This window comes from Macaca mulatta, chromosome 15 (assembly GCF_049350105.2).
Source record: "Macaca mulatta isolate MMU2019108-1 chromosome 15, T2T-MMU8v2.0, whole genome shotgun sequence".
Lineage (NCBI taxonomy): Eukaryota > Metazoa > Chordata > Mammalia > Primates > Cercopithecidae > Macaca > Macaca mulatta.
Genome location: NC_133420.1, coordinates 27,493,749 through 27,509,859, shown reverse-complemented (window position 1 = coordinate 27,509,859; position 16,111 = coordinate 27,493,749).

The window sequence follows — 16,111 nt, the reverse complement described above, 5'->3', positions numbered from 1 at the left end:
ATTAACAGAACACTAAGGAGTTTTTCAGAAAGCTTCCTTCCTGATTTCATCTGAGGATATTTCCTTTTTCACCATAGCCCTCTATGGGCTTCCAAATATCACTCTGCCAATTCCACAAGAACTGTCTTAGCGAAAGGCTTCTTGAGGGGAAAGCTGTAACTCCTTGAGATGATTTCACAGAACACAAAGAAGTTTCTCAGAAAGCTTCTTTCTCTTTGTTATCGGAAGGTATTTCCTTTGGCCCTATATTCTTCAAGGGGATCCGAAATATGTGTTCTCAGATTCCACAGAAATAAGGCTAGCAAAGAGATCCACGAAATACAGATGTAACTTTGTGAGATAAATTACCAGAACACTAAGCAGTTTCTCAGAAAGCTTCTTTCCAGATTTCATCAGAGGATATTTCCTTTTTCACCATAGCCCTCTAGGGGATTCCAAATATCACTCTGCCAATTAAACAAGAACTCTCTTAGCGAAAGGCTTCTTGAGGGGAAAGCTGTAACTCTGTGAGATGATTTCACAGAACACAAAGAGGTTTCTCAGAAAGCTTCTTTCTCTTTGTTATCGGAGGATATTTCCTTTGTCTCTATAGTCTTCAAAGGGATCCGAAATATCTGTTCTCAGATTCCACAGAAATAAGGCTAGCAAAGAGATCCACGAAATACAGATGTAACTCTGTGAGATGAATTAACAGAACACTGAGCAGTTTCTCAGAAAGCTTTTTTCCAGATTTTATCTAGGGATATTTCCTTTTTCACCATAGCCCTCTAGGGGCTTCCATGTATCACTTTGCGAATTCCACAAGAACTGTCTTAGCGAAAGGCTTCTTGAGGGGAAAGCTGTAACTCTGTGAGATGATTTCACAGAACACAAAGAAGGTTCCCAGAATGCTTCTTTCTCTTTGTTATCGGAGGATATTTCCTTTGGCCCTATAGTCTTCAAAGGGATACGAAATATCTGTTCTCAGATTCCACAGAAATAAGGCTATCAAAGAGATCCACGAAATACAGATGTAACTGGTGAGATGAATTAACAGAACACTAAGCAGTTTCTCAGAAAGCTTCTTTCCATATTTCATCAGAGGATATTTCCTTTTTCACCATAGCCCTCTGTGGGCTTCCAAATATCACTCTGCCAATTCCACAAGAACTCTCTTAGCGAAAGGCTTCTTGAGGGGAAAGCTGTAACTCTGTGAGATGATTTCACAGAACACACAGAAGTTTCTCAGAAAGCTTCTTTCTCTTTGTTATCGGAGGATATTTCCTTTGGCCCTATCTTCTTCAAAGGGATCCGAAATATCTGTTATCACATTCCACAGAAATAAGGCTAGCAAAGAGATCCACGAAATACAGATGTAACTCTGTGAGATGAATTAACAGAACACTAAGCAGTTTCTCAGAAAGCTTCTTTCCAGATTTTATCTAGGGATATTTCCTTTTTCACCATAGCCCTCTAGGGGCTTCCATATATCACTTTGCCAATTCCACAAGAACTGTCTTAGCGAAAGGCTTCTTGAGGGGAAAGCTGTAACTCTGTGAGATGATTTCACAGAACACAAAGAAGTTTCTCAGAAAGCTTCTTTCTCTTTGTTATCGGAGGATATTTCCTTTGGCCCTATAGTCTTCAAAGGGATCCGTAATATCTGTTCTCAGATTCCACAGAAATAAGGCTAGCAAAGACATCCACGAAATACAGATGTAACTCTGTGAGATGAATTAACAGAACACTAAGCAGTTTCTCAGAAATCTTCTGTCCAGATTTCATCTGAGGATATTTCCTTTTTCACCGTAGCCCTCTATGGGCTTCCAAATATCACTTTGCCAATTCCACAAGAACTGTCTTAGCGAAAGGCTTCTTGAGGGGAAAGCTGTAATTCTGTGAGATGATTTCACAGAACACAAAGAAGTTTCTCAAAAGCTTCTTTTTTTTTGTTATCGGAGGATATTTCCTTTGGCCCTATAGTGTTCAAAGGGATCCGAAATATCTGTTCTCCGATTCCACAGAAATAAGGCTAGCAAAGAGATCCACGAAATACAGATGTAACTCTGTGAGATGAATTAACAGAACACTAAGCAGTTTCTCAGAAACCTTCTTTCCAGATTTCATCTGAGGATATTTCCTTTTTCACCATAGCCCTCTATGGGCTTCCAAATATCACTTTGCCAATTCCACAAGAACTGTCTTAGCGAAAGGCTTCTTGAGGGGAAAGCTGTAACTCTGTGAGTGGATTTCACAGAACACAAAGAAGTTTCTCAGAAAGCTTCTTTCTCTTTGTTATCGGAGGATATTTCCTTTGGCCCTATAGTCTTCAAGGGGATACGAAATATCTGTTCTCAAATTCCACAGAAATAAGGCTAGCAAAGAGATCCACGAAATACAGATGTAACTTTGTGAGATGAATTAACAGAACACTAAGCAGTTTCTCAGAAAGCTTCCTTCCAGATTTCATCTGAGGATATTTCCTTTTTCACCATAGCCCTCTAGGGGCTTCCAAACATCACTTTGCCAATTCCACAAGAACTGTCTTAGCGAAGGTCTCCTTGAGGGTAAGCTGTAACTCTGTGAGATGATTTCAAAGAACACAAAGAAGTTTCTCAGAAAGCTTCTTTCTCTTTGTTATCGGAGGATATTTCCTTTGGCCCTATAGTTTTCAAAGGGATCCGAAATATCTGTTCTCCGATTCCACAGAAATAAGGCTAGCAAAGAGATTCACGAAATACAGATGTAACTGTGTGAGATGAATTAAAAGAACACTAAGCAGTTCTTCAGAAAACTTCTTTCAAGATTTCATCTGAGGATATTTCCTTTTTCACCATAGCCATCTATGGGCTTCCAAATATCACTCTGCCAATTCCACAAGAACTGTCTTAGCGAAAGGCTTCTTGAGGGGAAAGCTGTAACTCCTTGAGATGATTTCACAGAACACAAAGAAGTGTCTCAGAAAGCTTCTTTGTCTTTGTTATCTGTGGATATTTCCTTTGGCCATACAGTCTTCAAAGGGATCCGAAATATCTGTTCTCAGATTCCACAGAAATAAGGCTAGCAAAGAGATCCACGAAATACAGATGTAACTCTGTGAGATGAATTCACAGAACACTAAGCAGTTTCTCAGAAATCTTCTGTCCAGATTTCATCTGAGGATATTTCCTTTTTCACCATAGCCCTCAAAGGGCTTCCAAATATCACTTTGCCAATTCCACAAGAACTGTCTTAGCGAAAGGCTTCTTGAGGGGAAAGCTGTAACTCTGTGAGATGATTTCACAGAACACAAAGAAGTTTCTCAAAAGCTTCTTTTTCTTTGTTATCGGAGGATATTTCCTTTGGCCTTATAGTGTTCAAAGGGATCCGAAATATCTGTTCTGAGATTCCACAGAAATAAGGCTAGCAAAGAGATCCACGAAATACAGATGTAACTCTGTGAGATGAATTAACACAACACTAAGCAGTTTCTCAGAAAGCTTCTTTCCAGATTTCATCTGAGGATATTTCATTTTTCATCTTAGCCCTCTATGGGCTTCCAAATATCACTTTGCCAATTCCACAAGAACTGTCTTAGCGAAAGGCTTCTTGAGGGGAAAGCTGTAACTCTGTGAGTGGATTTCACAGAACACAAAGAAGTTTCTCAGAAAGCTTCTTTCTCTTTGTTATCGGAGGATATTTCCTTTGGCCCTATAGTCTTCAAGGGGATCCGAAATATCTGTTCTCAGATTCCACAGAAATAAGGCTAGCAAAGAGATCCACGAAATAAAGATGTAACTCTGTGAGATGAATTAAAAGAACACCAAGCAGTTTCTCAGAAATCTTCTTTCCAGATTTTATCTTGGAATATTTCCTTTTTCACCATAGCCCTCTAGGGGCTTCCATGTATCACTTTGCCAATTCCACAAGAACTGTCTTAGCGAAAGGCTTCTTGAGGGGAAAGCTGTAACTCTGTGAGATGATTTCACAGAACACAAAGAAGGTTCCCAGAAAGCTTCTTTCTCTTTGTTATCGGAGGATATTTCCTTTGGCCCTATCGTCTTCAAAGGGATACGAAATATCTGTTCTCAGATTCCACAGAAATAAGGCTAGCAAAGAGATTCACGAAATACAGATGTAACTCTGTGAGATGAATTAAAAGAACACTAAGCAGTTCTTCAGAAAACTTCTTTCCAGATTTCATCTGAGGATATTTCCTTTTTCACCATAGCCCTCTATGGGCTTCCAAATATCACTCTGCCAATTCCACAAGAACTGTCTTAGCGAAAGGCTTCTTGAGGGGAAAGCTGTAACTCCTTGAGATGATTTCACAGAACACAAAAAAGTTTCTCAGAAAGCTTCTTTCTCTTTGTTATCGGAGGATATTTCCTTTGGCCCTATAGTCTTCAAAGGGATCCGAAATATCTGTTCTTAGATTCCACAGACATAAGGCTGGCAAAGAGATCCACGAAATACAGATGTAACTCTGTGAGATGAATTAACAGAACACTAAGCAGTTTCTCAGAAAGCTTCTTTCCAGATTTCATCTGAAGATATTTATTTTTTCACCATAGCCCTATATGGGCTTCCAAATATCACTTTGCCAATTCCACAAGAACTGTCTGAGCGAAAGGCTTCTTGAGGGGAAAGCTGTAACTCTGTGAGATGATTTTACAGAACACAAAGAAGTTTCTCGGAAAGCTTCTTTGTCTTTGTTATCGGTGGATATTTCCTTTGGCCCTACAGTCTTCAAAGGGATCCGAAATATCTGTTCTCAGATTCCACAGAAATAAGGCTAGCAAAGAGATCCACGAAATACAGATGTAACTCTGTGAGATGAATTCACAGAACACTAAGCAGTTTCTCAGAAATCTTCTGTCCAGATTTCATCTGAGGATATTTCCTTTTTCACCATAGCCCTCAATGGGCTTCCAAATATCACTTTGCCAATTCCACAAGAACTGTCTTAGCGAAAGGCTTCTTGAGGGGAAAGCTGTAACTCCGTGAAATGATTTCACAGAACACAAAGAAGTTTCTCAAAAGCTTCCTTTTCTTTGTTATCGGAGGATATTTCCTTTGGCCTTATAGTGTTCAAAGGGATCCGAAATATCTGTTCTCAGATTCCACAGAAATAAGGCTAGCAAAGAGATCCACGAAATACAGATGTAACTCTGTGAGATGAATTAACAGAACACTGAGCAGTTTCTCAGAAAGCTTCTTTCCAGATTTCATCTGAGGATATTTCATTTTTCACCTTAGCCCTCTATGGGCTTCCAAATATCACTTTGCCAATTCCACAAGAACTGTCTTAGCGAAAGGCTTCTTGAGGGGAAAGCTGTAAATCTGTGAGATGATTTCACAGAACACAAAGAAGTTTCTCAGAAAGCTTCTTTCTCTTTGTTATCGGAGGATATTTCCTTTGGCCCTATAGTCTTAAAGGGGATCCGAAATACCTGTTCTCAGATACCACAGAAATAAGGCTATCAAAGAGATCCACGAAATACAGATGTAACTCTGTGAGATGAATTAACAGAACACTAAGCAGTTTCTCAGAAAGCTTCTTTCCAGATTTCATCTGAGGATATTTCCTTTTTCACCATAGCTCTCTAGGGGCTTCCAAACATCACATTACCAATTCCACAAGAACTGTCTTAGCGAAGGGCTTCTTGAGGGTAAGCTGTAAATCTGTGAGATGATTTCAAAGAATACAAAGAAGTTTCTCAGAAAGCTTCTTTCTCTTTGTTATCGGAGGATATTTCCTTTGGCCGTATAGTCTTCAAAGGGATACGAAATATCTGTTCTCAGATTCCACAGAAATAAGGCAAGCAAAGAGATCCACGAAATACAGATGTAACTCTGTGAGATGAATTAACAGAACACTAAGCAGTTTCCCAGAAAGCTTCTTTCCAGATTTTATCTTGGGATATTTCCTTTTTCACCATAGCCCTCTTTGGGCTTCCATATATCACTTTGCGAATTCCACAAGAACTGTCTTAGCGAAAGGCTTCTTGGGGGGAAAGCTGTAACTCTCTGAGATGATTTCACGGAACACAAAGAAGTTTCTCAGAAAGCTTCTTTCTCTTTGTTATCGGAGGATATTTCCTTTGGCTCTATAGTCTTCAAAGGGATCCGAAATATCTGTTCTCAGATTCCACAGAAATAAGGCTAGCAAAGAGATCCACGAAATACAGATGTAACTCTGTGAGATGAATTAACAGAACACTAAGCAGTTTCTCAGAAATCCTCTGTCCAGATTTCATCTGAGGATATTTCCTTTTTCACCATAGCCCTCTATGGGCTTCCAAATATCACTTCGCCAATTCCACAAGAACTGTCTTAGCGAAAGGCTTCTTGAGGGGAAAGCTGTAACTCTGTGAGATGATTTCACAGAACACAAAGAAGTTTCTCAGAAAGCTTCTTTCTCTTTGTTATCGGAGGATATTTCCTTTGGCCCTATAGTCTTCAAAGGGATCCGAAATATCTGTTCTCAGATTCCACAGAAATAAGGCTAGCAAAGAGATCCACGAAATACAGATGTAACTCTGTGAGATGAATTAACAGAACACTAAGCAGTTTCTCAGAAAGCTTCTTTCCAGATTTCATCTGAGGATATTTCCTTTTTCACCGTAGAATTCTATGGGCTTCCAAATATCACTTTGCTAATTCCACAAGTACTGTCTTAGCGAAAGGCTTCTTGAGGGGAAAGCTGTAACTCTGTGAGATGATTTCACAGAACACAAAGAAGTTTCTCAGAAAGCTTCTTTCTCTTTGTTATCGGAGGATATTTCCTTTGCCCCTATAGTCTTCAAAGGGTTCCGAAATATCTGTTCTCAGATTCCAAGGATATAAGGCTAGCAAAGAGATCCACGAAATACAGATGTAACTCTGTGAGATGAATTAACAGAACACTAAGCAGTTTCTCAGAAAGCTTCCTTCCAGATTTCATTTGAGGATATTTCCTTTTTCACCATAGCCCTCTAGGGTCTTCCAAACATCACTTTGCCAATTCCACAAGAACTGTCTTAGCGAAGGGCTTCTTGAGGGTAAGCTGTAACTCTGAGAGATGATTTCACAGAACACAAAGAAGTTTCTCAGAAAGCTTCTTTCTCTTTGTTATCGGAGGATATTTCCTTTGGCCCTATAGTCTTCAAAGGGATCCGAAATATCTGTTCTCAGATTCCACAGACATAAGGCTGGCAAAGAGATCCACGAAATACAGATGTAACTCTGTGAGATGAATTAACAAAACACTAAGCAGTTTCTCAGAAAGCTTCTTTCCAGATTTCATCTGAAGATATTTCCTTTTTCACCATAGCCCTATATGGGCTTCCCAATATCACTTTGCCAATTCCACAAGAACTGTCTTAGCGAAAGACTTCTTCTAGGGAAAGCTGTAACTCTGTGAGATGATTTCACAGAACACAAAGAAGTTTCTCAGAAAGCTTCTTTCTCTTTGTTATCGGAGGATATTTCCTTTGGCCCTATAGTCTTCCAAGGGATCCGAAATATCTGTTCTCAGATTCCACAGAAATAAGGCTAGCAAAGATATCCATGAAATACAGATGTAATTCTGTGAGAGGAATTAACAGAACACTAAGCAGTTTCTCAGAAAGCTTCTTTCCAGATTTTATCTAGGGATATTTCCTTTTTCACCATAGCCCTCTAGGGGCTTCCATATATCACTTTGCCAATTCCACAAGAACTGTCTTAGCGAAAGGCTTCTTGAGGGGAAAGCTGTAACTCTGTGAGATGATTTCACAGAACACAAAGAAGTTTCTCAGAAAGCTTCTTTCTCTTTGTTATCGGAGGATATTTCCTTTGGCCCTATCGTCTTCAAAGGGATCCGAAATATCTGTTAACAGATTCCACAGAAATAAGGCTAGCAAAGAGATCCACGAAATACAGATGTAACTCTGTGAGATGAATTAACAGAACCCTAAGCAGATTCTCAGAAAGCTTCTTTCCAGATTTCATCTGAGGATATTACCTTTTTCACCATAGCCCTATATGGACTTCCCAATATCACTTTGCCAATTCCACAAGAACTGTCTTAGCGAAAGGCTTCTTCTAGAGAAAGCTGTAACTCTGTGAGTGGATTTCACAGAACACAAAGAAGTTTCTCAGAAAGCTTCTTTCTCTTTGTTATCGGCGGATATTTCCTTTGGCCCTATAGTCTTCAAGGGGATCCGAAATATCTGTTCTCAGATTCCACAGAAATAAGGCTAGCAAAGAGATCCACGAAATACAGATGTAACTTTGTGAGATGAATTAACAGAACACTAAGCAGTTTCTCAGAAAGCTTCCTTCCAGATTTCATCTGAGGATATTTCCTTTTTCACCATAGCCCTCTAGGGGCTTCCAAACATCACTTTGCGAATTCCACAAGAACTGTCTTAGCGAAGTTCTTCTTGAGCGTAAGCTGTAACTCTGTGAGATGATTTCAAAGAACACAAAGAAGTTTCTCAGAAAGCTTCTTTCTCTTTGTTATCGGAGGATATTTCCTGTGGCCCTATAGTCTTCAAAGGGATCCGAAATATCTGTTCTCAGATTCCACAGAGATAAGGCTGGCAAAGAGATCCACGAAATACAGATGTAACTCTGTGAGATAAATTAACAGAACACTAAGCAGTTTCTCAGAAACCTTCTTTCCAGATTTCATCTGAAGATATTTCCTTTTTCACCATAGCCATATATGGGCTTCCCAATATCACTTTGCCAATTCCACAGGAACTGTCTGAGCGAAAGGCATCTTCTAGGGAAAGCTGTAACTCTGTGAGATGATTTCACAGAACACAAAGAAGTTTCTCAGAAAGTTTCTTTCTCTTTGTTATCGGAGGATATTTCCTTTGGCCCTATAGTCTTCAAAGGGATCCGAAATATCTGTTCTCAGAATCCACAGAAATAAGGCTAGCAAAGAGATCCATGAAATACAGATGTAACTCTGTGAGATGAATTAACAGAACACTAAACAGTTTCTCAGAAAGCTTCTTTCCAGATTTTATCAAGGGATATTTCCTTTTTCACCATAGCCCTCTAGGGGCTTCCATATATCACTTTGCCAATTCCACAAGAACTGTGTTAGCGAAAGGCTTCTTGAGGGGAAAGCTGTAACTCTGTGAGATGATTTCACAGAACACAAAGAAGTTTCTCAGAAAGCATCTTTCTCTTTGTTATCGGAGGATATTTCCTTTGGCCCTATAGTCTTCAAAGGGATCCGTAATATCTGTTCTCAGATTCCACAGAAATAAGGCTAGCAAAGACATCCACGAAATACAGATGTAACTCTGTGAGATGAATTAACAGAACACTAAGCAGTTTCTCAGAAATCTTCTGTCCAGATTTCATCTGAGGATATTTCCTTTTTCACCGTAGCCCTCTATGGGCTTCCAAATATCATTTTGCCAATTCCACAAGAACTGTCTTAGCGAAAGGCTTCTTGAAGGGAAAGCTGTAATTCTGTGAGATGATTTTACAGAACACAAAGAAGTTTCTCAGAAAGCTTCTTTGTCTTTGTTATCGGTGGATATTTCCTTTGGCCCTACAGTCTTCAAAGGGATCCGAAATATCTGTTCTCAGATTCCACAGAAATAAGGCTAGCAAAGAGATCCACGAAATACAGATGTAACTCTGTGAGATGAATTCACAGAACACTAAGCAGTTTCTCAGAAATCTTCTGTCCAGATTTCATCTGAGGATATTTCCTTTTTCACCATAGCCCTCTATGGACTTCCAAATATCACTTTGGCAATTCCACAAGAACTGTCTTAGCGAAAGGCTTCTTGAGGGGAAAGCTGTAACTCTGTGAGTGGATTTCACGGAACAGAAAGAAGTTTCTCAGAAAGCTTCTTTCTCTTTGTTATCGGAGGATATTTCCTTTGGCCCTATAGTCTTCAAGGGGATACGAAATATCTGTTCTCAGATTCCACAGAAATAAGGCTAGCAAAGAGATCCACGAAATACAGATGTAACTTTGTGAGATGAATTAACAGAACACTAAGCAGTTTCTCAGAAAGCTTCCTTCCAGATTTCATCTGAGGATATTTCCTTTTTCACCATAGCCCTCTACGGGCTTCCAAACATCACTTTGCCAATTCCACAAGAACTGTCTTAGCGAAGGTCTCCTTGAGGGTAAGCTGTAACTCTGTGAGATGATTTCAAAGAACACAAAGAAGTTTCTCAGAAAGCTTCTTTCTCTTTGTTATCGGAGGATATTTCCTTTGGCCCTATAGTTTTCAAAGCGATCCGAAATATCTGTTCTCAGATTCCACAGAAATAAGGCTAGCAAAGAGATTCACGAAATACAGATGTAACTCTGTGAGATGAATTAAAAGAACACTAAGCAGTTCTTCAGAAAACTTCTTTCCAGATTTCATCTGAGGATATTTCCTTTTTCACCATAGCCCTCTATGGGCTTCCAAATATCACTCTGCCAATTCCACAAGAACTGTCTTAGCGAAAGGCTTCTTGAGGGGAAAGCTGTAACTCCTTGAGATGATTTCACAGAACACAAAAAAGTTTCTCAGAAAGCTTCTTTCTCTTTGTTATTGGAGGATATTTCCTTCGGCCCTATAGTCTTCAAAGGGATCCGAAATATCTGTTCTCAGATTCCACAGACATAAGGCTGGCAAAGAGATCCACGAAATACAGATGTAACTCTGTGAGATGAATTAACAGAACACTAAGCAGTTTCTCAGAAAGCTTCTTTCCAGATTTCATCTGAAGATATTTCCTTTTTCACCATAGCCCTATATGGGCTTCCAAATATCACTTTGCCAATTCCACAAGAACTGTCTGAGCGAAAGGCTTCTTGAGGGGAAAGCTGTAACTCTGTGAGATGATTTTACAGAACACAAAGAAGTTTCTCAGAAAGCTTCTTTGTCTTTGTTATCGGTGGATATTTCCTTTGGCCCTACAGTCTTCAAAGGGATCCGAAATATCTGTTCTCAGATTCCACAGAAATAAGGCTAGCAAAGAGATCCACGAAATACAGATGTAACTCTGTGAGATGAATTCACAGAACACTAAGCAGTTTCTCAGAAATCTTCTGTCCAGATTTCATCTGAGGATATTTCCTTTTTCACCATAGCCCTCAATGGGCTTCCAAATATCACTTTGTCAATTCCACAAGAACTGTCTTAGCGAAAGGCTTCTTGAGGGGAAAGCTGTAACTCTGTGAGATGATTTCACAGAACACAAAGAAGTTTCTCAAAAGCTTCTTTTTCTTTGTTATCGGAGGATATTTCCTTTGGCCTTATAATGTTCAAAGGGATCCGAAATATCTGTTCTCAGATTCCACAGAAATAAGGCTAGCAAAGAGATCCACGAAATACAGATGTAACTCTGTGAGATGAATTAACACAACACTAAGCAGTTTCTCAGAAAGCTTCTTTCTCTTTGTTATCGGAGGATATTTCCTGTGGCCCTATAGTCTTCAAAGGGATCCGAAATATCTGTTCTCAGATTCCACAGACATAAGGCTGGCAAAGAGACCCACGAAATACAGATGTAACTCTGTGAGATAAATTAACAGAACACTAAGCAGTTTCTCAGAAAACTTCTTTCCAGATTTCATCTGAAGATATTTCCTTTTTCACCATAGCCATATATGGGCTTCCCAATATCACTTTGCCAATTCCACAGGAACTGTCTGAGCGAAAGGCATCTTCTAGGGAAAGCTGTAACTCTGTGAGATGATTTCACAGAACACAAAGAAGTTTCTCAGAAAGCTTCTTTCTCTTTGTTATCGGAGGATATTTCCTTTGGCCCTATAGTCTTCAAAGGGATCCGAAATATCTGTTCTCAGAATCCACAGAAATAAGGCTAGCAAAGAGATCCATGAAATACAGATGTAACTCTGTGAGATGAATTAACAGAACACTAAACAGTTTCTCAGAAAGCTTCTTTCCAGATTTTATCAAGGGATATTTCCTTTTTCACCATAGCCCTCTAGGGGCTTCCATATATCACTTTGCCAATTCCACAAGAACTGTCTTAGCGAAAGGCTTCTTGAGGGGAAAGCTGTAATTCTGTGAGATGATTTCACAGAACACAAAGAAGTTTCTCAAAAGCTTCTTTTTTTTTTGTTATCGGAGGATATTTCCTTTGGCCCTATAGTTTTCAAAGGGATCCGAAATATCTGTTCCCAGATTCCACAGAAATAAGGCTAGCAAAGAGATCCACGAAATACAGATGTAACTCTGTGAGATGAATTAACAGAACACTAAGCAGTTTCTCAGAAACCTTCTTTCCAGATTTCATCTGAGGATATTTCCTTTTTCACCATAGCCCTCTATGGACTTCCAAATATCACTTTGGCAATTCCACAAGAACTGTCTTAGCGAAAGGCTTCTTGAGGGGAAAGCTGTAACTCTGTGAGTGGATTTCACGGAACACAAAGAAGTTTCTCAGAAAGCTTCTTTCTCTTTGTTATCGGAGGATATTTCCTTTGGCCCTATAGTTTTCAAAGGGATCCGAAATATCTGTTCTCAGATTCCACAGAAATAAGGCTAGCAAAGAGATTCACGACATACAGATGTAACTCTGTGAGATGAATTAAAAGAACACTAAGCAGTTCTTCAGAAAACTTCTTTCCAGATTTCATCTGAGGATATTTCCTTTTTCACCATAGCCCTCTAAGGGCTTCCAAATATCACTCTGCCAATTCCACAAGAACTGTCTTAGCGAAAGGCTTCTTGAGGGGAAAGCTGTAACTCCTTGAGATGATTTCACAGAACACAAAAAAGTTTCTCAGAAAGCTTCTTTCTCTTTGTTATCGGAGGATATTTCCTTCGGCCCTATAGTCTTCAAAGGGATCCGAAATATCTGTTCTCAGATTCCACAGACATAAGGCTGCAAAGAGATCCACGAAATACAGATGTAACTCTGTGAGATGAATTAACAGAACACTAAGCAGTTTCTCAGAAAGCTTCTTTCCAGATTTCATCTGAAGATATTTCCTTTTTCACCATAGCCCTATATGGGCTTCCAAATATCACTTTGCCAATTCCACAAGAACTGTCTGAGCGAAAGGCTTCTTGAGGGGAAATCTGTAACTCTGTGAGATGATTTTACAGAACACAAAGAAGTTTCTCAGAAAGCTTCTTTGTCTTTGTTATCGGTGGATATTTCCTTTGGCCCTACAGTCTTCAAAGGGATCCGAAATATCTGTTCTCAGATTCCACAGAAATAAGGCTAGCAAAGAGATCCACGAAATACAGATGTAACTCTGTGAGATGAATTCACAGAACACTAAGCAGTTTCTCAGAAATCTTCTGTCCAGATTTCATCTGAGGATATTTCCTTTTTCACCATAGCCCTCTATGGACTTCCAAATATCACTTTGGCAATTCCACAAGAACTGTCTTAGCGAAAGGCTTCTTGAGGGGAAAGCTGTAACTCTGTGAGTGGATTTCACGGAACAGAAAGAAGTTTCTCAGAAAGCTTCTTTCTCTTTGTTATCGGAGGATATTTCCTTTGGCCCTATAGTCTTCAAGGGGATACGAAATATCTGTTCTCAGATTCCACAGAAATAAGGCTAGCAAAGAGATCCACGAAATACAGATGTAACTTTGTGAGATGAATTAACAGAACACTAAGCAGTTTCTCAGAAAGCTTCCTTCCAGATTTCATCTGAGGATATTTCCTTTTTCACCATAGCCCTCTACGGGCTTCCAAACATCACTTTGCCAATTCCACAAGAACTGTCTTAGCGAAGGTCTCCTTGAGGGTAAGCTGTAACTCTGTGAGATGATTTCAAAGAACACAAAGAAGTTTCTCAGAAAGCTTCTTTCTCTTTGTTATCGGAGGATATTTCCTTTGGCCCTATAGTTTTCAAAGGGATCCGAAATATCTGTTCTCAGATTCCACAGAAATAAGGCTAGCAAAGAGATTCACGAAATACAGATGTAACTCTGTGAGATGAATTAAAAGAACACTAAGCAGTTCTTCAGAAAACTTCTTTCCAGATTTCATCTGAGGATATTTCCTTTTTCACCATAGCCCTCTATGGGCTTCCAAATATCACTCTGCCAATTCCACAAGAACTGTCTTAGCGAAAGGCTTCTTGAGGGGAAAGCTGTAACTCCTTGAGATGATTTCACAGAACACAAAAAAGTTTCTCAGAAAGCTTCTTTCTCTTTGTTATCGGAGGATATTTCCTTCGGCCCTATAGTCTTCAAAGGGATCCGAAATATCTGTTCTCAGATTCCACAGACATAAGGCTGGCAAAGAGATCCACGAAATACAGATGTAACTCTGTGAGATGAATTAACAGAACACTAAGCAGTTTCTCAGAAAGCTTCTTTCCAGATTTCATCTGAAGATATTTCCTTTTTCACCATAGCCCTATATGGGCTTCCAAATATCACTTTGCCAATTCCACAAGAACTGTCTGAGCGAAAGGCTTCTTGAGGGGAAAGCTGTAACTCTGTGAGATGATTTTACAGAACACAAAGAAGTTTCTCAGAAAGCTTCTTTGTCTTTGTTATCGGTGGATATTTCCTTTGGCCCTACAGTCTTCAAAGGGATCCGAAATATCTGTTCTCAGATTCCACAGAAATAAGGCTAGCAAAGAGATCCACGAAATACAGATGTAACTCTGTGAGATGAATTCACAGAACACTAAGCAGTTTCTCAGAAATCTTCTGTCCAGATTTCATCTGAGGATATTTCCTTTTTCACCATAGCCCTCAATGGGCTTCCAAATATCACTTTGTCAATTCCACAAGAACTGTCTTAGCGAAAGGCTTCTTGAGGGGAAAGCTGTAACTCTGTGAGATGATTTCACAGAATACAAAGAAGTTTCTCAAAAGCTTCTTTTTCTTTGTTATCGGAGGATATTTCCTTTGGCCTTATAATGTTCAAAGGGATCCGAAATATCTGTTCTCAGATTCCACAGAAATAAGGCTAGCAAAGAGATCCACGAAATACAGATGTAACTCTGTGAGATGAATTAACACAACACTAAGCAGTTTCTCAGAAAGCTTCTTTCCAGATTTCATCTGAGGATATTTCATTTTTCATCTTAGCCCTCTAGCGGCTTCCAAATATCACTTTGCCAATTCCACAAGAACTGTCTTAGCGAAAGGCTTCTTGAGGGGAAAGCTGTAACTCTGTGAGATGATTTCACAGAACACAAAGAAGTTTCTCAGAAAGCTTCTTTCTCTTTGTTATCGGAGGATATTTCCTTTGGTCCTATCGTCTTCAAAGGGATACGAAATATCTGTTCTCAGATTCCACAGAAATAAGGCTATCAAAGAGATCCACGAAATACAGATGTAACTGGTGAGATGAATTAACAGAACACTAAGCAGTTTCTCAGAAAGCTTCTTTCCAGATTTCATCGGAGAATATTTCCTTTTTCACCATAGAACTCTATGGGCTTCCAATTATCACTTTGCCAATTCCACAAGAACTGTCTTAGCGAAAGGCTTCTTGAGGGGAAAGCTGTAACTCTGTGAGATGATTTCACAGAACACAAAGAAGTTTCTCAGAAAGCTTCTTTCTCTTTGTTATCGGAGGATATTTCCTTTGGCCCTATAGTCTTCAAAGGGATCCGAAATATCTGTTCTCAGATTCCACAGAAATAAGACTAGCAAAGAGATCCACGAAATACAGATGTAACTCTGTGAGATGAATTAACAGAACACTTAGCAGTTTCTCAGAAAGCTTCTTTTCAGATTTTATCTAGGGATATTTCCTTTTTCACCATAGCCCTCTTGGGGCTTCCATATATCACTTTGCCAATTCCACAAGAACTGTCTTAGCGAAAGGCTTCTTGAGGGGAAAGCTGTAACTCTGTGAGATGATTTCACAGAACACAAAGAAGTTTCTCAGAAAGCTTCTTTCTCTTTGTTATCGCAGGATATTTCCTTTGGCCCTATAGTCTTCAAAGGGATCCGTAATATCTGTTCTCAGATTCCACAGAAATAAGGCTAGCAAGGAGATCCACGAAATACAGATGTAACTCTGTGAGATGAATTAACAGAACACTAAGCAGTTTCTCAGAAATCTTCTGTCCAGATTTCATCTGAGGATATTTCCTTTTTCACCGTAGCCCTCTATGGGCTTCCAAATATCACTTTGCCAATTCCACAAGAACTGTCTTAGCGAAAGGCTTCTTGAGGGGATAGCTGTAATTCTGTGAGATGATTTC